Source organism: Nipponia nippon, unplaced genomic scaffold (genome assembly GCF_047370975.1).
Source record: "Nipponia nippon isolate SJK-2023a ecotype South Korea unplaced genomic scaffold, ASM4737097v1 scaffold_12, whole genome shotgun sequence".
Classification (NCBI taxonomy): Eukaryota; Metazoa; Chordata; class Aves; order Pelecaniformes; family Threskiornithidae; genus Nipponia; species Nipponia nippon.
Window position 1 is genome coordinate 5,918,450 of NW_028262313.1, and position 21,978 is coordinate 5,940,427.

At 36.5% G+C, this 21,978-nt stretch overlaps 1 protein-coding gene across 1 annotated transcript in view; it reads left to right on the forward strand.

Annotated features, from left to right (window-relative positions):
* The window catches only part of TENM1 (teneurin transmembrane protein 1), a 634,570-nt gene that overhangs the window by 93,601 nt on the left and 518,991 nt on the right, over positions 1-21,978 (forward strand). The window contains exon 2 of the mRNA XM_087748549.1: positions 9,463-9,567. The gene's annotated coding sequence lies outside the window, so the exon portion shown is untranslated. The remainder of the gene's footprint in view (positions 1-9,462; positions 9,568-21,978) is intronic.

Here is a 21,978-nt window from a genome sequence, read left to right on the forward strand (position 1 = left end):
CATGGACACGCTAAGAGGGAAATCGATTTGTCTTCAGACGGTTTATTTCATTTGTCACACAGCAGTTTTTCGCAACCAGGACTCCATGCACTGTCTTAATCTGGGTCATGACTGCAAAGTCTTCATGGCTATGAAAATACCCGCATCTAAAGCTAATCCCTTAGTTTGAACCCTGAAATTATGTTGAGGCATCCCTACTTCTATCTATGCTTTCAGCTAGCTTTTTGAAAGTGAAAAAGACACAGCTGAGACATCTCAACTACTGGACATTGTCATTACCTGGTTAACTTTAGTGACGTGGTTTTTGGAGGTTCTGTGATAAAGTATAGCACCTGGGGATATTTATCCTAGTAACTTCAAATATGCACTGTTCTTTTGCTCTCTGTAATATGTTATTGTGATGATGCTAGTAGAATTGCAGCCTTTGTCCAGACGCTGAGCCTTATATTGTTTGAGGAACATTGAGATTTCACCAGAAAGGTCTTTTTAAAAAGGGTTTGTTGGTATAATATAACAACAAAAAAAAAAATGTTTTGGAGTGTTATATAACGATCAGAACTGCTTTCTTTAAGAGGTCTGGATTTGCTGCAGTCAGGCTACTGAAATTCTATTTTCATTTGAACTCACATGCCTGGGCCGTTACATTTAAATATTTATAGCTTTGAAAGTTCACCAAGTCTGTAATAAGCGCAGGGGAAAATAAATACATTATGCAAAGGGTGATTAGTTTTATCACATAGTCTTCTACAGGGCAGCTCTTTATTTTCAGTATCCATTTTCTTGGATCAGTCAGGTAGACAGCTGTTCTTTTAGGGCATTCTTGTTAATTTAAGTAACTTCTTTGAATTGCAAATCTACCACCAAATTCACTTCTAAAAATTCAGCCTCCAGCTCATAATTATATCATCAAAAAAATCTTTAGATCACTAACTCAAAAATACCTACTTGTCAGAGATATTTCAAACAAATGCAAAGCATACACACTGTAAATCACCCAATACATCAATGTCTATATGAAACTGAATATAAAATGTCCAGGTCTGCTCGGTTTCTCAAAAAATATAATGTACATTATGTACATTCCCACAAGGCCACAGCCAGCTTGAAATAACTGTCTTATTGTATGTGTGACTTCATAAACACCTGTTAATATCAATAGGCTATTGCAAAGATAGAAATATGATAAGTAGGCAGCCTGTAATTTTTCTTTTCATTTTTTAAATTGCTTTGGATTTTTGCCCAGGTCCAGAGGACTTGAGGAGAGTTATAGGACAGGGGAAGGAAGGGAATACTGCGGACCGGGCTGATGTTTATCACGCCATACAGGAGCAGGGCTTTTTATGTTTTGGAAACTGCCAGGAACGATTGCAGTGCAGAAGCACTGCCTCTCCAGTGTGGTCACCCATATAGTCGTCAGTCTTGTAATGTCCTTATTGTAGTCAATACGTAACTGTTTCAATATGCATTTTGTATTCAGGCTATCAGACTTGTGCTATAAATATTTGTGTCCCTTTCAATTCATATGAAAACATAGATCTTCGCTAACATAGTTTTATGAGGGCATTACTGAAATGTTGCATTTAAATGAATTCTTTGTATTGTAAAATGCTCAGCTACAGAAAGTGTAACATTATCACTCCAGTAGATGAATCTTACTCGGTGAATGTAGGCACTTATACTGAAGTTGTCATCAGGTATTTATTGGCTGACGTATTTTGATCATTGTGGACCAAACACTGCAAGGGCAAAGTATTTGTATATTCTGTTTTTATATTCTATTCTTACATATTTTATTTCACTGTGAACCAAAATTTGTTCTATTATGAATTTATTACTGAGATAGTTTATGTTCTGAAATACCCCCAGCTGGAGTGTCCATTCCCAGCTGAGCCCATTTTGGAAGGTACAGTTTAAGATGAGGATATAGCTGTTCTCATCTTCTGTTTTGCACAGCTCCTGAAAAGGCTAATCAGAATTACAGTCACTATGCTTCATGATATACGATGGTTGTCCTTTCTCCAGATCAGCAAGATTATCATGTTGTAGCAACTGTGCAGGCACTTTCTAAAAATCACTGGAGGTCAAGGGCAGCCTGGCATGATTAACAGACCAGAAGTGTTGTGTATCTGTATTGGCTGGGTTTTTTTACCAGTCAGGCCTTGGAGTTGCTCTTGGGCAACTTGATGGAGACAATTCTTTGGCAGGGTAATGCCAGGATAGAGAGTATGAGGTTTTGTGTATTTTCTTCTCTCTTCTCCTGTACCCACATCTGTACATTGATTTTCAGTATCTCAAGTGTGAACCACAGAATACTCACAAACCTCAGTCGCTGGAAGCTTAAACACGTTTTCTTTGTTTTCAGCTGTTAAGTCAGGAGATGCACATGGTTCTCGTTCTTATGGAAAGCACTACCTGGCTTTCACGTTCCAGTGACATGGTTCAGAAGGGTAAGAACTTCAGTTTGGGTAGGTTTCTTGGTGTAATTACAGCCATACCAGGTATAACAATAAGAACATGAGCAGGAGAGAAGCCAGACGTGGGAAGTGGTGGTGGGTGCTCTCACTGAGCTTCTGGTAATGCTCAAAATGTCCCTTGGCAGCAGTTTGGGTCAGAGCAGGGAATGTTTTTGTTAATTTAGTTTGCAAGTTCTTTTTTTCTCGTTCAAAGTTGTTACTGGTATGTAAAGGTTTTAGTTCTGCTGAAATTTCACCAGATGGCAAGAGAAGCAATTCTGTCTGAAAAAGTCAAATAGAAGATTTGATGGTAAAAATAGAAAAGGAATAAGCTTTTAATATGTGGGGCCAATGGGGTTTCATTTCTTAGGTAATTAATAAGCCTTATGCATTTATGTTTTAGGACCAGAAAGTTTTGACAAAGTACAAAAAAGCTCACTTGGATACTTACCGTTAATGAGATATGTTACAATACTAGTTGTTTTAATTTTGAAATACTTGACATATCAGAGCAAAGTTAAGTAAAGATATTATTATAACGTAAGTACAAATGGTGTTACACTACATCAGTACAATGTGGTACCCACGGTTAATTGTAGGATAGCGAGTACTATATCTAGTTAATTAATATGCTAATTAGCTAGTTTAAAGATAAAAGGGTTATTGAAAGAATGCAATAAAGAGCTTGTATTTTTCTCTTTTGCTGTGCAAACACAGTTCCCTGCACTAACTTAATGAGGAAATTTCAAACGACCAAAACTAACAACAAATGAATTAGAAGCTTAACTAAGTAATTGCATGGTATTGCTGAGACCTTTTGGGTAGGGACTAGCATAACTATGTGTTTAGATTGTCATAACAGCAAATAACAGAGAGTGTGGGATAACTCATTAATAAAGTCCATTTATTTGTTGGAAATTCATTTTTCAGAAGCAGCCTAATTGAAATTTTAATTAAATGGTTATTATTGAAAGCAATTTATTTATTAATAGTAGTAAGATTGAAAATATTTCTAAGTTAGAAGGATGTAAGCACTTTGAAGGGAAGAGAGCACAAAGAGAAAGAGAAAAGAGTAGCACTTTTTCTGCAGCAATGAGAGCGCCATGAAGCAGGCTTTCAGCCAGCCTTTAATATGTTAGCAGAAAAGGGATTGGTGTTCAAAAACCAAAACCTATGTTTGTTCAGGAATAAGCATCCTGAATTTGGAGACTGCTCCAAGGGCTATGGAGTCTGGTTTTGATCTAGGCTGGAAAATCAATAGAAAATCTTAATAGCGTGGCACTGAGAGAAGAAAGATCCTTAAGCACAATGACAACATGCCTTAAACAGAGTCTGAAGACCTATTATGGGCTAAAATAGGGCGTAGAAGATTTCAGAACAAATTAAGGAAGGTCTTTCAAGAGAGAGGATGCAAGAGAAGAAGAGACTGTAGCAAATAAAGAATTTGTGGGTTTAGAAGAGCTTTAACTGCTTTATTAGTGTTAAATTTCATGTCTGTAAACACCTTTCCTCAGCTGGAGAAAGCCAGTATTTGGAGTTTTCATTTCTGTCAGGAAGCCATGCATATTTAGGCTTGTCAAAATTATGACACTCCACATTAGAGAATGCAATTTGAACTACTATGTACAGTCTCTGCTGACATCCATGCTCGATAAAGACAAAAAGACTATCACCTAATCACTTTAGTCTGTTACTAATGGGCTTGTTACTAAATCAAAAGCACTGTTATAGCTAATTTCAAAAGATTCAAACATACAAAAGCAAGCATGCAACACATCTTCCATTTTCTTGAGTATTTATTTAAACAATTAACCAAAAAAAGAAAAATCTAGCAGCTGCTAAATGGAAGCTAAAAGTTGGCTTATAGAAAGTGAATATCACTGAGAACAAATAATATCAAGTGTTCTATTATAGAATTTGCTATACAAGGAGATTATTTTTTTAATATTAAGTTAAAGCATCTGGGACCTTTGATTCAAATTTGAGCCTTAATGCATAATTACTCTTGAGGAGCAGCAGGAGTGATCCATTCATAGTATCTCAATATTGATAACCTAAGCTGCATTTGCATTAACAGTGAGCATTTAAATAACCTGGACAGCACACCTCTCCCCCAAAAGGGAAACAAAAATCTCCCTCTTGCTCTCAGCAACTTCACTGAGAACAGGGATGAGTCTCTAAAAGGTGGAATTTTTTCAAAAGAATTTGAATGATTTAGAATTGGGGGTTCTATTGATATTCTGTGTCTAAAAGCTTGTGCAATTCTCTCCTCTGAATATTTGGGCGTATAGAACCAGGGCAAAACTCTAACTGTGCTAAAGTCAAAATCTAAACTTCTTTTAACTTCAAGTGGATTAGGGCTTCGCTCTCATGACTAAGCACGGTCTAACACAGTACACAGTTTAATGCAGTTTTCTGACTGGTCTTTTAGTTCATTCATTCCAGTCAGAAAATGTCTAAAATGCAATATATTTTTGGTCTCTTTTGCTAAGGAAACTAGGTTTATGCCTTACATCTACCTGTTTTTCCCCGGTATCTTTTGAAACTATTATGAAACATATTTCACAGAGAGATAGAGGTCTCAAAGAGAGTAAGTTCCTGCAAACTGACAGTCCTCAAAGTAGTTCTCAACAGTCAGTGGTTCAGTGGCTGAGCCCCTATCAGAAGCTTTTATGTATGCTCCCATTGAGGCTGTAGTGTGAGCATGCTCTTTATTAGACACCATCTATTGCACACAGGAGAGAAACATGATCAGTGTTTTCACTTGGAAAATATGAACTTCAATCCTGAACTTCTTGGATGCCAAAGCATCCACGCAGAAGAAAAAATTAGACTCTGAATCAGATTTCATCAGTTCTGCTGTTCACTTAATGAGATATTTTGCATGCCAGATACTATGGTCTCACACTTGGGTCAATCTCATTACTTTTTTTAAAGAAATTGTTGAAGATAACTTTGGATGAGGTGAGAGCTCGTGTAAATTGTGTTTATATACATATGGATATATTGTACTGTGAATTACAGCTGGCTTTGTATCTCTATAGACGGCTAATTGTAGCACTGTCAGAAAGGAAATAAAGGGAATTCACAAAAGTGGAACAGACTCTGAAGCTTAGGAAAGAATATATTTAATGAAATACCCCCACTTAAAAGACATCATTACATAAAACATAAAATAGTCTAGGTTACAATTCTCATTGACTTTGAATACACTCAGACCTTTGCTACAGAACTGAGTTAGTATGGCCCAGATGTGGCATTAGATAGAAAACAGCCTGGGGGAGAAGATTTCTTCTTTCCTAAAGAATCATATTCTACATGGGGTTTTACCTCTCTCCTCTTGGATTTCTTTTTTTCTAAATTGTAGTTTTCTTTATCATTCAATGTTATCAATATGAAGTGGGGACGTTTTTAGGCTTTGGCTTACTATTATTATGAAAAATGAAGCTCTGGTTAAACTGTGGCATTTTTATGTCATCCACAGGGTCTCTCTGGTTTGGGGTTTGTATCTAAATCACCAGGTTTTAAAATATGTCTTCTGTATGATTTCAGCTACACCTGTGAATGACTGACATGTCTTAAGTGAAAGATCTCTTGTCCCCAGTGGTGGTTAAAGTCAGAGCTGTCTTTTTTGAATTATTTTATTTCATGAGCTTTTAATCATACCCCAAGGACATGTCAAGCTCTCACGTACTCTTTCTTTCACGTATATTCTTACACAAACACATGCTGTGGCAGAGATGCTGTCATTTCTTCTCTTGCTCCATTCCAAGCACATATTCATCATGGTAGGGTAAACTGAAAAGGAATTTAATACCATAGTAAATGGCAATTTGGTGAGGTGTTGGCCCTCTTTCAAATGCTGAAAAATTTGGTGGTTGTAAAACAACAGCTAGAGCAGTGAAGAACATGCTGGCACTAAATCAAGTAATGAGGTTATTCTCTAAATAAATATTGAGTTTGTTAGTCAGATGGAGTTCATTCCCCTCTCTTAAAGTTATCTTTATGACATTTCTGTGAATGTGAATTAATTTGAAGACCATTGTGAGATTTGCTTTACTGTATACTTCACAACTTTATTGAATTTTCTATGCCTGAAGCATCAATTAGTATATTTTATAGCCAAGCTATTCAACAATTTTGATTTTTTTTTTTTTTTTTAAATTATTGTTCTCATGGATCCCAACCAGAGTGCTCTTGTCTTACATACAGCGTGAAATCTGAATGCCCCAAGGGTTCACATATTTCCAGAGGGGGGCTAACAGCTACTCTGTCCTGCTTTTACTGCTCAGGATAAGATATTGTCCTTTTTTGTTTTCTGGCAGGCTTTGCTACAAAACTATAATGATGGCTATTGTGGTGGTTGTTATTTTTGTATTTGTTATTTTTATAGCTCCATAGGCAAATAGATACGTTTTAAAAATTAGGCAGGGACTCAGTATCTGGGTCTTGTTTAGAACACCAGGCTCTAAAATTGCCTCCTGTGAAACTTTAGTAATGTCTTTGAATGGCTGCGTGTTGAATGACTGACTTAAATGTTTCTTTGTGCTAAAAGGAGCAGTGCTGCTTGGAGAGCTTGCAGTTTGCAAGACGTTTTTGAAATGTACACAGAGAAGCCCAGTAGTTGTATTTAAAATTATTTATTGATGGAGAAGTAAGTGAAGGAGTGATATTTGGACCAAGAATTGTTTTCAGGAGGAAATAGCCTGTTTTCCCCTCAAGCTCATTTCTGAACTTCAGGAGAAAAAATAGTTTTATAAACCTCTAAAAATTTCTAAGGCTGAGTTGCCAGTGTCAAGCATCGGTTGCTTCCTGTCCGTGGCACACTGGAAATCCACAAGTATGTCATTATCTGAATGTTAGGACTTTCACTTTGAAGCTGACAGTGTAGGCTGCCTCTGCTTTGGTTCCAGCACTGTGTAAGTTAAAATTCATTCCCAGTACTCATGCCAGCCTTCATCTAGTTCTTATATCATCTGTCTTCGCACCTAATAAAGCGATAACATCTGTCTCCTCTGTCATCTAGCGGGCTGAGGGAAGGTGGACATACCTGGGGAGTGGAAAAGATCTTGATAACACAGGAACAATTAGAAATAGTGGGGAGCATGATGCCGACCCTTATAGGAATGACTATCCTCAGATTTGCTTAAATGCAAATGTTGTTAACAATGCCTCATCAGCCGTGCTTGGTCTGCATTGGCTCTTGCACAGCCTCTTTTATGCGTCTGCACTGCGAACCTCCTGGCTTCTTATTTCTGGGAGGACATAATGGGGCAGATGGCTATGATGCAGAGAGATCGAATCTTGTCCTTGCAGGTTTCGCTGGCAGAGTCTGTATGCCATGCGAAGAAACTGCTTTCCATCCCAAGCAGCTTTGCAAGCAGACTTCTCACAGACACATTGTTGAAAGGAAACTATAGACTAGATAATCTGACTATGGACCAAAGCTTTGCTGTTACTTGCAGTTACATGGGTTAGGTCATGAGCAGAATTCAGAAACAAAAATGTAATTTAGGGAAAGATTTTAAGGTTTCTCCAACACTGGCCAGGCTAGAGACTTGATCTTAGGTTTTCTATTTCTATCTTGTCCTCATTTTGACCAGAAATTCCCTCTTCGTCCGAAGAAATGCTTCTGATGGAATGTTCAGAGAAACATTTCAGCAAGTTCTTTCTCCAGAAAAGAAAGTTTAATAAAAAATACTGCCTCCCATTCTAGTCATAAACATCGGTTTAGTCTTTAAAACCCCCATAGCATCCTGCAGCCCTCAATTAACAAACAATAAAAAATAAATTCACTACCCATCCAAACTATCATTATGAAAGGAGCTTTTGTAAATATATGGTCTTACAGCAGTTCCAAATGCCACCTTCTACATGGGCTTTAGATATATTTGCTGCATTAAATAACAGCAATATATGTAATTGAACACACTTGTTGATAACTAGTTGCCTACAACAAAATGTCTGTTGAATTCCAGTGGCCTAGTGTGACTGAGGTCATGGTAGATAAATTTGATTGTAATCCCAAATTAAATTTACATATACTTGCTGTACAATAACAGCAAAGTAAGAAAATGAAACACAGCCTCCTCCTTGATATAGCTTTGAGAACCTAGAAAATTTCAGCTCTGTTGGTCAGATTAGTTACTTGTAGAAGTAACTGCTGGTCCATTGAAATAATTGTATTAATGCCACTTACTGTCTATAAGAATTTGGACCTATGGTCTTTTAAAATTCAAAGTGAAATTCAGAAAAATTTGAGAGATGTTCTGTGATGTATCTGGGATTTTTTTTGTACTGCATGTCCGAATAAAAATTACTAATGCGAGAATGTCTTATTTTCAGAAATAAGCAAGGTACTCATAAGCTAAGTTGTTTTATTTTGTTGGTTATTTGGTTGCCGCTTGCCCAATACTACAACATATAACCTCTGACTCTCTAAAAATTGCTTTTATGGTTTTCTTTTATGGAGGTATTTATGTTTAGAGCCTTTGCCAATCTCAAGAGAAATGGAATTTCTTTCACTATCTTTTCTCTTGATGCTCGAGTTGTTTATTAAGTCTTACTTGCATTTGAGTCATATTGCTATATAACGGTTGTACTCTGTCAAGCATTCGTAGGGCAAAAAGTGTATTGTAGCAATGTAAGAAAACAATATAATGAATGTTATACAGCAATGGGAAAATTTTTAGATTTTACAGAAGAAAACAACAATTTTTTGGACTCTAAGGCTTAATCAAGTAAATTCTGACTTGCTACTAGTAATCAGTGGACTACCTCTCTAGATGAGAACTACTCTCATCAGTACTTCTTAGTATCTATGCATACCTCACTGAAATCTTGTGGTAATAATTTTATTTTTAACATGATTTGACTAACAGATTGTATACCTGTTGAAATAAAATATGAAGAAATATGGTAAAAGCTGCCTAAAATAGCATACATGAATTCACTCTGTCTGCTAGTAAAATTAAATTATTAATGATTTAATTTCTTTTTTTTTCCACAGGATTTGAGGTTCCAATTAAAACTGTGTTTGGACCATTGCTTTGCCTGCCAGTACTTAATCTTTTCCGAAAGCCTCATCACTTATCTAAAACAAAAGAAGAACGAGGTAAGGAGAGAAAGTAATGAAATGCAGCATAGCACATCTGTCAAAGGAAAAGAAAGTAGCTTTAAAAAAGAAATCCAGGATCAATGACATTAAAAAATTATTTGTTGAGCACTAAATGTGTTCATGTTAGGCATCTTAATTCTAAGGGATCTGTAACTACCATTATGTTCTTGCACACGCTGAGGGTTTGGTTGTTTGTGTTTAAGAGATTTACTGTTGATGTAGCCACAGGAAGCAAATGACTGATAGGAATAGGAGCTCTGGAATTGCTAAATGTACCTCTCTGTACTATGGAGTCCTTTGGAAGATTGTTTGACATCTTGATGCTGAACTTATGAATATAATTAACATTTCTGAAGTTGTTTATAATTCAGTTTTGGGTCAGTCTAGATTTATGTTCACGAAATATGCATAATGAAATATTGGGTACTGTATTAAAGGACTTACCCGGTTCAGTACTTAGAGCTATGCTATCCTTTGTTGTTGATAATAGATCTTTCTAAAATACCTGGAATTGACTTCTGCTATGTCATTTAAGATTGCAATAATATACAACAAGGCAGGCATAACTAGAGATGACAGAGAAGAGTAGTACGGTTATTTAGCCTTGATGGGATAAGGATGTAAGGGACACATGGTTTGAAAGATGTGAACCTTTTTTGAGTCTGAAAAGTATAGCCTGCGGTGGCCACCTCTGTAGTCACTGCTGACACTCACCGAGAGAGAATATTGGGATCTTGGTTCTTATTTTTTCCTTTCAGTCATTTTTTTCTGCATTCTCAGATTTCTGCCAAGGACCAGGCTTAGACTAATATTAGCTGGTGCAGACCAGGCTCAGTGGCTCCTAAATATCCTTTCACCTCAACCCCCTTATATGAAAACCAGCGGGCTAGAAAGCTTGTTGGCTTCTCACCTTTCCAGCATACAATATCACGTATTTTCTTTGGGGCTGTTAAGCATGCATCCTATCTAGAGTCTCTCTCAAGAATAGTATTTATAATTTTGTTTTTCTAGCTGCATTAAAAGGCTTCATTAAGTAGCTGGGAAAAATGTTGAATGTGGCATCATCAGACCATGGATAGCCATAGGTCACGCAGAAAATAGCTGGTGGTAGTTGTCAGCGATAAGTAAAACCGCATTTAGTAGGTGTGTTTTTAAAGCACGTGTGTTGCTGAGGGAAAGTTGTACCTCCAGATCCAGAGTTGTAATATACATAACTGACTGTTACAAGCATTCCTAAAATATTTTCTACAATTGCTATCAGAAACCACTCTTACATACGTACGTTGTTGGATATGCTGTGGAAATCCTTGAGGCTTGCCAAATAGCTTCATGGTTTCTGAATCCTGTCTTACTGTAACTGTGTCTTACAGCACAGTTGTCTTCTCTATTGCCCATCCAGGGCATCACTTCTGCTAAAAGCTGGGGACATTCACAGAAAACAATTTTGATTGACATTTGATCTTACAGAATTTGACTGAGTAATCCATTTGCTGAGCAGCTACAATACAGATCTCATTGTATTGGTTTCTGAGACTGGATAAGATGAGGAAACAGAAGACATTTGTATAATTTAATAAAAATTACTTCCTAGCATTGCTTACGGAAGCAAGATGAGGTGCTTACGTACAATTAGTTACCAACAGGGTCAATCTTAAATAAATAAATTAACTTCTCTTAATAGGATTTGAAAAAAGCACACTTGGTTTGTCTGTAGCTCTTCAACTTTCTTTCAGTGCCTTATAATTGCATTTCAAAAATATTCTTTCAACATATAGGTATCTCAGATTTAATGCCTTAAAGATTCTCTGATATTTTCTTGTTTAAAAAAATTAACTTTTCCACCTTAAAAACCTGTCTGCTTCTTCAAAATCCTGTTAGTGAGGTACGTTAACAACTTAAAACAGATAATTCTAGAAATTATTAGCTTCTTATAAGCACAATTACCTTATCATGAGTGTGGATGACATTAAAAAAAAAACTTTTAGGCACGCTGAATTGGTGCCTAAAATGAGTAACGTGCTAACTACGTATGCAGTTTAATTGGGACCACTCTTGATACCGAAAACGGTCAAAGTTTTGTTGTGGTTTCTAATGAAAATAAAGCTTATATGGTGACAATAATGTATATGTATGAGTGGGATGTCCGTGTGTCTGTATCCCCCAATAATTTTTAACCTGTTGACTGACATCAGGATCTTTTTTAGCCCAATGACTGACATTAGCAGGAGGATAGAGTTTTGAAAGAAAATTATATTCCCAACATTCTAGTGAAAATACATGGTTTTGCAGAAAAAAGGGATTTTTAAAACACCCTGACTAAGAGAAGGCCACTTCATAAGCTTCTCTAAAAGTTTCTACAACAGAAAGAGACCTAATTAATGTGCCAAGTTTGGAGAGATGTTTCAGTCAGAACCTGCACCTTTTAAACATGGGAGGATCCACGAGGAAAATTTGTGAATGCAGGGAATTGTCTCAGGGTTGTATTCAGGAAATCAGACTGCCTTTCTCCTTGCTCTGAACATCTTCCTCTTCCTCCTGGTACATATATCCTGTTTCTTTGTAAGATGCTGATATTTGATATTAAAACCAGGGGCCCTGTCTCACAACAGCAGGAACATTTACTTCCAGGTTATAGCTTTTGTGTTTAAAACCAAAAAACATTATTGTACGTATGGTTGGCAGGCATTGTGCTTTATGGTTTATTATATTTGCAGTTTCAACTGTAAACACAGAAAAACATCCATTTTGCTTATGGGACAGCTTATTGCTCTCATTAAACAGTAACAAACCTTATGCTATGGATGAAAGAATTTGATTTATCTGCGTTATTAAGTATACTAGGTATGTGATTAGACATCACTCCTGGAAACTATGTCGTCTTATGTTGCTTTTTTATAAATTCCTGTTAGCTTGTACAATCAGGGAAGGGTTCTGCAGTGAAGTCCTTAAGCAGATACAATGGCTCCTAGCCATTGCCAAGACTTGGTAGTATTATAGGCCTTCAAGATGAAATGTGGTTTCCTGGATAATTTGTATAATGCATCTTTAAGGTATTCATATTTTCAAGACGCATTTGGATTTACAAGCTATAAAAGATAAAGCATGCTTTGCAGTTTCTATTTTAGATATAGTACCATTTAAAATGTTTGAGGCTTCTCCTCCATACAGTGGATGGTTTGCTCTGAGGATCTTAAACATTCATTTCTACTGGTTCTCATATCAGAGATTCTCTATTAATATTGCCATAGTGAAACAGGAGACTGACTGCTGGGAATCTCCAGACAATCAATGAAAAATACTTTGCAACAATACTGTCCTTTTCACTTTTGTTAAAGGTTGTGAAAGCAATTTACAAACATTAATAACGCCTTACGGTAAGCTCCTGAAGCCAGATCTCTGTGAGCATTCAGTCCTAGAAACTTTTAAACTGAGATAAAAATGGGTAACAGCTATGATATGGCAGTGGAAACTAGCCATTCCTTTGCTGGTCTCCATTTTTTGTGGACCTTCTTGGACATCCATAAAGTTTTGTTTCAGAAAATGCTCACAGGTTGCAGCTTCCCAGCTCTGGAGTCTACTTTTTGAGGCTAAGCTTTGATTCTTCGATCAGGTCTCTGGTCTGTCTTGAGCTTTTTATTAACTTGATCTAAATTTTGAAAGAATCTGAAGCATCAAAAGTGAGCAAAGACGCTAACTGGAGAGGAAATATAGGTTCATTGAATCTCCTGAGAATAAAATCAGCTTTCTAATAGCAGTATTCACCTTGCCTAGGTATATAAACTTTCTTAGTTAGAATGATTGTGTTCAACATCCAATCCGTTTTACACTGTTGAAAGGCTGGACCCAACAACTGTGAATTATGGATAAGGAGGAATAGCCAGCTATTCAAACTTCAAATATCAAAGCCTTAGCTGTGTTTGACAGGCTTTTTCTTTTTCTTTTTTCTTCCTTTCTCCTCCCTCCCCCAAAATTCCATAAAGTGTTTGTTTAAATTTTACAGTGTGTGCTGTATATTAACGTAAATCTTTTATTCTATATTTACTACTCCTAGCCAAGATGGCTTAATGTAGGGTAGGAACTACTGAATTATCCATTGTCAGAAAGTTCCTGGCAAATTATTATGCTTGTGTCTCATTAACTTGTCTCACTGGAACCTCGTTGCAACTTTCACAGGCTAAAAATGCGTTAGCAATATATTTTGTAGTGTTTCCAAGATCCGTTTACAGAGTCAGTGTAAGTTACAGAGGTAGCAAAACAGAAAATAGTACACTTTATTCCTTATTCTTTTGTGCAACAAAAACTCCTTTTGATGTCAACGGAAATCTATGATGCAAAGGTGACATTTTTCACGGTGTCTGGTACTATAAATCACAAGCGCATCACACCCTACCATTTGAATCATGATCTCGTATACTCTCCTTGTTTCTACTTATAATATCAAAACTGTTTTTAAAGATAGAATTAAAGCATTTCTTAGAGTTGACTTGAACTATCAAGCAGTGAAATGTCATTACTCCTTTAATTATGTACATAAAATAAAAAAAATAGGAGTTGCTATAGAATTCCAATAATGCAATTTCTCAGTAATTCACCATGGAGACAGTTTCTTGCAATATTCCAGAGTTCTGTCCTTTAAGATAAATGTATTCTTATGCAATTCAAATTACGTTACAATCTTTAAAGTCTCATTTTACAAATCACTGATGTATTAACTTAGCTTAATCATCTATCTGGGTTTAGTTTAGGAAAAGTACATATGTGGTAGAGATGTTTCTTACTTCTTCCAACATCTTCTATAAACCAGTGAATCAGTAACGGGAAAGATAAAATGAATAATTCAAAAGATCAATGCTGACCAAAGACCAGAGATGCTTACAGTAGTAATATATTTTTGGTTTTGTGCCTGTAGGCCATAATTTTACACATAAAATGTATTTTGGAGTAAATAAAGCTGATCACTCTATACTATATCTATAAATATACTAGTATGTGCTTTTACTAGCATTAGAAGGATTGTGTGAGTACATTCTGTGATGTATTTTGCTAGCATCAAAAAGGCAATACATGATTAAATATATATCTTCTGCCTGACACATTTCACTTATACTTCCACAAAAGTGATCATATCCTGTTCTTTTGATCTTTTGACTGTTAATGCTTTCCAGCACAAGGAGGGCTGTGGCACCAAACAACAGTTCCCCAGACTATTTGAACGCTGCCGGGGTTGAACTCTTTGCTGCCTTGCTTAGAAGGAAATAGGCACTGAATTGTCCTCCCTAGGCTGTCAGTGAACAGCAAGGCTAGAAATATCAAGTCACTAGAGGAACTCAAATCATTTTAGGCACAAGAGCTCAAAGGTGCCTCTTATCCTGGTGAAATCCTACCACAGGCTTGCAGCAAGGTGGTAATTGCAAGATATTTTTGCTCAAACAGCCAAGCATGTTTGTGCATTTGTCTGAGCCTCACTGCGTTCTTGAGTTGGGACAATGACACAGAGGAGCACAGCATTTGGTCTGTTCCTTAATACATGTGATCACTAAAAGACTGCTGTCCAAGTTTAACTTCACTTAAGACTACACATAACAGTGCCTTTTAATGATAATTTGATTTTGTTAACAGCTAAGAAAAAAATAACATCAGAATGAATATTCTGAGCATCTCTTTTTGGTTGCAGCAACCTCTACTGTAACTCTTCTTCCCTTAATCTCCAAAGAACTTTTCTGGGATACTAATTGTTATGTAGCTTTCAGATGGCTTAGTATACTAAAGTTCTGCCTCCAGAGATTTAGATAAAACTCTGTGTAAGTAGACTGATCTCATCCTAATCTCCAGTAGGCATTCTTCCAAATCTTAACACTACAATTGCTGTCATGTAAAAAAAAAATATTATTATTTTTTTTAACCCAAGTAGTTCAGTATGTGAAAGAAAAGAATAGGTGCTGCAGGGCAGGACTTATGTAGGTGGGAAAGTATGAACAGTGGTAACGTAACACTGTCTTGGTGGTACCATCCTTTGTGGTACACGTTAAATTCAGCTGAAAAATAAAAATATAAAAAGGTGTCAAGTATGGAAAAAACCTGTGTGAAAACAAACCAAAACAGTATGGTTAAGCTCTTAATTTAATTACTGCAGATTTATTTTGATTTGTATCTGAAACACAGCAGGCAGAAGAGAGAGAAATTGCATTTGCTGAAATAAAAATAGATCATTCCAATGCACAGTATTTTCCATTAAGCTCTCTGTACGTTTACAAGCCTAGAGAGCTTGTGCCTGTATTTTCTATTCCTTCATTTAAGGAGATCTTACATTTTATTTTCAACATAGAAAACTTATCAAGACAGTAACACTGGATATATCAAATCTGTTTTAGCATGGTGGCTTATTCCTTATAGTGTCAGGAAGTTTAGGGCCAGCAACTTGGGGAAACCTAGATTTGTCAGGAGATTACTCACCCTGACTTCTTCAGAAACTCCCTTGAAGAAATTTGGTATCTCACATCCCCAGTGTCAGGAAGACTTTCTTTCCACTGCGTAGGTACAGACCACTACAGTCACTCAGTTTCCATCAGTGGAATGTTTAAAGTTTGCAGTTTCTGCACAACAGTTGTCAAGTGGATCTCTGCATATGTGCAGGCTGGCTGTGTAAGTAAGAACGGAGAATTTTAAACCTGTCTCAGTGCCTTTTACCAGAGTTCAGGCAGCAGCACCCAGACATCAGCATGCTGGACACTTAGCCATACCTTTGCTCAGTGCTGTGCCATCCCCAATTAGCCTTAGGCAGGGCATGTCTGCAATCCTTGCTTACTTGGAGCACTCTGAGATTCTTTTCCAGAAATTGAATGGCAGAACTGCTGGGAGCCATCAACTGTTAGAGAGCAGAAGTCAACTTCTAGAAGAAAGAAAGGTCATTTGCCAGTAAAAGTTGTTTGAGTACTTGACATACACCTTCACATTCCGCCCGCCTTTTCCCCTCTCTGTCTCTTTAAAATCCAATTACACATTCACTATCCAGGAGTGAGGGACAAGAATAACTCTAAGTGTTGGTGTAGAAGGGCATGTGTGTACGTTCTGTTGGAAAGTGTGGTGCAAAGAACCACTTCATAGCAAAGAGCAGATTCTGGATAAGCAACTACCCTTTTATGGTGCCTGCAGCGCATCAGGTGTATAGCAAGCTTGACAACACTGCAATGAAGTAGGAGCATTCAAATTCATATATAAACCCAATAATACTGCATGGACATTTTAAAAGCCATTTGGAAATGGAAATACAGACAGAGATCAGGGGAAAAGATTGAATTATAATTCAATGATCCCATATTTATAAATTATCTAGTATCTATAACACTTTAAAATAGGATTTATTTGCTTTAATAATTCATGGAAAGTTCACAGTAGGTAATTTATTAATAATACAGTGTCATCAATATGGATTTTGCCCAATTTCTATTCTGTTGAGCCTACTGGTCTGTTTTATTGCAGGAGCAAGAAGCCCAGTTTTAAACAACAGTGAAAGGAAGCCTATTACCTTGTTTTCAAAATAAAATATAGAGATATATGTGGAATATAAAGCTTCAGTTTGAGGTCAGGAATAACTACAAACGTAGAATTAAGCATATGCTCCTATTTAGATGGATGCTAAAGGTCACTATGCAGAAAAATACTTAAAGTATGCATGCACTTAGATTTGAGTCACGCCACTAAAATCAATGGAATGACTTTTATGCTTATTGGTATAATTATCCTATTAAGACACTTACTTAAGTGTTCTGCTGATGCAGAGCCAGAATATTCAAGCACTCTGCAAAGACTGCCACATCAGAAATGTACCATTTGCAGTCTGTTTACCAAATTCTTTACTATTCTACTATTAACTTCAGTTGTTTCCTGTATTCTTAATATATAAATTAGCATTGTCCCTACAAGAAGTGTGGAGGTATTGGTTTGCAAATGGTGCTTTTATAACAGTAACAGCTAGTAGAGTGGGCCTAATTATTTATTTATCTCCATCCAGATTTTTTTTCCTTGTTTTCACCAAATAGGTTTCTCAAGTTGCAATACTCTGACATTGCATCTGAAACAATTTGTTGTAGAGCAACAAATCTTGATGTTTTCAGGGGAAAAGCCGCTATCTGGTTAGCATTATTGCTAAAGAGGCTAGGATTGTGGTTCTTAAGAAAACAGGTCTGTTCATTCCCCTGAGAAGATTAGAAACAAATATGCACCAAATAAGTCATTCTGGCTATGATGATTTCATTTAAGCACTCTAACAAGTAAAAAATTGATAAAAAATATAAGCAATGGAATGGGTTGATTAAGTCCATATCCAGAACTGCACACTGTAGCAGCACAGGTAGTTTTTCATTATAGTCCGCTGCTGGTGATGCCAGACTTACAGGTGGGTATCACAGTTTCTATTATGTGTGTGCATGTGTGCACAGCCCATCTGCTCCATAACTTTTTGGAGAAGGTAGTTGGGAAATTTCTGTTGTGAATAAATTTTGAAGCGAGGGATGCAGTGTACTGAACGCACAAAATAGTGTTCAAAGACAAATGGGAGATGGACCAAGAAGTAACTCTCAGCAGTATTTGCTTTGGTTTATGTTGGTCCCATAGTGGATAAGTGCAGGGGAACTGGCAAAAGACTGTATAGATGAGATTTGTGTTCTGATGTTTAGTGCTGCCAGTTTGAAACTGTTGGCAACTCATGGGCTTCCTGTTGTATCTCTAAAGCCACTTTTCAGACACTCTATTAAAGGCCCAAACCAATGGAAACCATGGGTACTACTGTTGGTAGTGGCTGCAGTTCCTGGCTCTCCTTGGGATTAGGTGAGAGAGGAGGCACGGTTATCCCTTGCTTTCACAGAAGAGTGGTGGCTTATGGTTTTGTCTCATGTGGGTAGTTGTAAAATCTGGCTATAGACTGTCTATCAGTCACGATCAACCATTTTATGGTAAAATAGCAAAATTATTTTGGAATTAGATCTGGTGACTTCTAAAATGTATTTTTAAAAAGCTGATCTATGTACTTCATAAAACTATTTTCTCCAAAACTATTATTTCTGATTCACATCTTACCTCAAAATTATTTTTGAAGTAAGAAGCAGAAGGAAAAGAAATTCCAAGCATTTTCTTTTTGGACTTTTTCCTCTTTTTTTGGCTGAAAATCTTTCTCAAGTTCTGTTTGCTAGTATTTGCTATAAAAAACAAGCAAGCTGATTTACAGTAGGATCCCTAACAGTCTTTTGCTGATGACTGTTCAGAGTTTCACCAATTGTATGGGATTTCCTGTTTTGGGCAGTTCTCAAACTTTACCTTTTACTTTATGCTTCTAAAAGTATCATGGGATTACCAATACTGCTGAGATGTCAGTGTTCTATGGTTGTTCTTTAAACCAATACATTTTCTATTTTAGAAAAATCAAGATGTTTGTCTAAATAGAAGTAGAAAGGTATTTATGGAATCATAGTAAATGATTCATTTAGACACTGATTTGTTTTCTTCACTACTGAATATTGCTTGCATGCAAATGTCTGGCATTAGACTATAACATACGTTGGATCCCTATCTTGAAGCTTTGCCTTCTTTAATGATGAAAAGGTTTTCCTGCCCTTTGTATTAATTGGACCAACATTATTCAAAGGCAACTGTGTGTGTGTGTACACGTTTCAGTGTTTAGGAGTATGTAAACACACAGTATTTAATTTATAGAAATGGCATGCTAACTTAGTGTGCAAAAGCAGTAAATCATCCTGCATTCTCCTTAGTTTCACATGCATTTAAGTACAAACCATGAGAACAGCAGCATGGTCAATATGGAAGAGATTTCCAGAAACATATAACCATGTAATACCTATTCTGATACATCTGCACGCTGTGAGTTGGAGGAAATAAGGGGAGAAATTTATTTTAAAATCTTTCTAGCAAAACTGTTACTGATCTTCAGGCATTTGTCTTTTTATTCTTTCCCTTACCAATTCTCAGCCAATGGACAAGGACATACTGTATTGCTACTTTCTTTGTGATTCATTCCTCATAAAACAATCAGTTCTTTTAGTGGCACTTGTTATTAATCAAGGTTTTTTCCCTCCATTAGAGGAGTTGTTGGCTCAATCACTTCAGTATATATAATCACTAACTTTTTCCATTACACTAGTGAGTAGGTACTCTTATATGTCTGTCAAAGGGATGCTGGTACATTTAGTGTGATGCTTTGCAATTTCAGTGAAAACACTAATGGTCGAAATGTGATTGCTTTTTTTTTTTTTGCCTTTTTTTTTGAGAGAGAGAGAGAGAAAAAAGAATATTGTGTGTTCCCCTCAGAGAGAAAAGAGAGAAAAAGGATGGAAAGTTCCAAACTCAATTTATTTTTGTATCATTAAAATGTTCAAAACTACAAAGGAATACTCTTGCAGAATCAATCATTTCATAATGTATCTGCAGAGACACTAGACTTGCGTATCCTAAAGAGAATGATGAAAAGGCTAAAGTATCAATTTTGTACAAAAGTATGTGTATTTGCAGAGTACAGCACAAAAATTCTCACTCTTACAGATGAAATGGAGGAGGGAGACATGGTATTGTTTTTGTGCAAAACTGATACAGTTGCTGCCTGGAACAAATAGAGGAGACGGAATACATTATCAATTAGGTATTGATGTTATATTTTAATGCAAGAAGATAATTGTTTAGATAACAAGAATAAATTTTCTGATGAATACTCCAAAAATTAATCGTTTTTTTCATGCAAGTGATGCTTGTTCTCTAACACTTGGAGACCATTCTGATAGACTACTTTAAAATCAAGACAACAGAAAGAAAGAAAAAAGCAATGAAAAGAAAGTAAATATGTGGCCACACAGCTCTGTTTTCAAAATTGGGGTTCTCATCATGTTTTCTCTGAATTTTTCAATTACCTTTTTCTTGATTTCCACTGATGGCTGCACTTTTCCTTTCCAGACTTCACATATTACCTGCTTTTTTATCGGATCCATTTTTACCTAAGCCTTATGGTTTTCATTCTATAATACAGTTAAATTGTGTCTTTTCTTTATTCTTCTCCTGTCCTTCACCTTCCCTGGTAATTGTTTTGTAGAGATCTGATGAGAAATCTTCCAGTCCCACAACCCCAAACATTATTAGTTTTTCTCTTTAAGCGATTCTGCACCATCTCTGAATTTTACTGCATCCGATCCTAGCAGTCAAAGCATCTTCTGAACTCCCAATATAATTTGTCTTTATCTCTTAGCTCATTTAATCTACCCTGATTACGCTTTGCATGTTTTACCCAACCAGGTTTTCACCTTTTAGCTTTGCCTCTTTTCCCATACTGTTCCATACTTCTGTATTGGCTGTCTTTTTGCCATTTTCTGCCCCTACCGTTTGGAGCATTCCTCAGAGCCATCTCTAATCCTCCTTACACATGCATGTACTCCATTATCGAATCTCGCTCCTAACTTGTTGGATAATAAGCTATTTGTGAAAGAGATCAGCTGTATAGTTTTCAATCTCATGTACATTTACTGTAGTACTTAAAAAATATGTTGTGGGCTTCCTTGGTCACTGAGTTTTGTATCCTGTGTCCTAAAACTAGAACTTATAAATATTTCAAAATTATTATTACAAACAAAATAATATAAATAGTATATTATAATTCTCAAATCATTCAGATACTTTTATTTATTCTGGATATGCACATCTGTCTTGAAAACATAGGAAATATTCTAATATCTTCTAATGCGTATCTCCTAATACAGAGATTTAGGGTGTGATCCAGCCCTCAGACCCAGCGTGATTAAGAATGGGAATTTGTCTCCTTGCACTTGATATGTGTTAGCAACACTCCATCGTGCAGCATTTCAGCGAACACCACATTAACAATGATATCTTTGCTTAGTTTTCTATGGGTGGGACAGCTAATTTCCAAATGAACAACAAGTTCCAAGGCACCAACCTGCTCGCTGAGGATGGCAGGCACTGCGTGCCCTGCTGTCGCTGCACTTCTCCTACCTCGTTGCTTGCATGTTGTGATCGACGTGTGAAGGGAGCAGCTGGGGCTGCCACATGCAGGACACATTACACTGCTGCGGAGGGCTTCTCTTCCCCCCCAGGCAACATTGAACAGTCATTGCTTCCCCACACGCAAATAATTTTAAGCTACTGCTTAGAAGGTAACAACTAGTGTTGTTCGTAATATTTTCAATGTGATAATTTAGTGCTATGATAATTCTTGATACTGTTAGAATATAATTTCTTAATACTCTGAGGCTGCTTTGTTAGGGCATACTGGCTCATTGGATCCCATATCTACTTTTCTATGTTCCTTTTAGAAAAGAAAGAAAATCAAATGAAGTATTTGAGCATACATTTCATTTTGGTGCAGCATGGATCATTATGCTGTGTAACTATCAC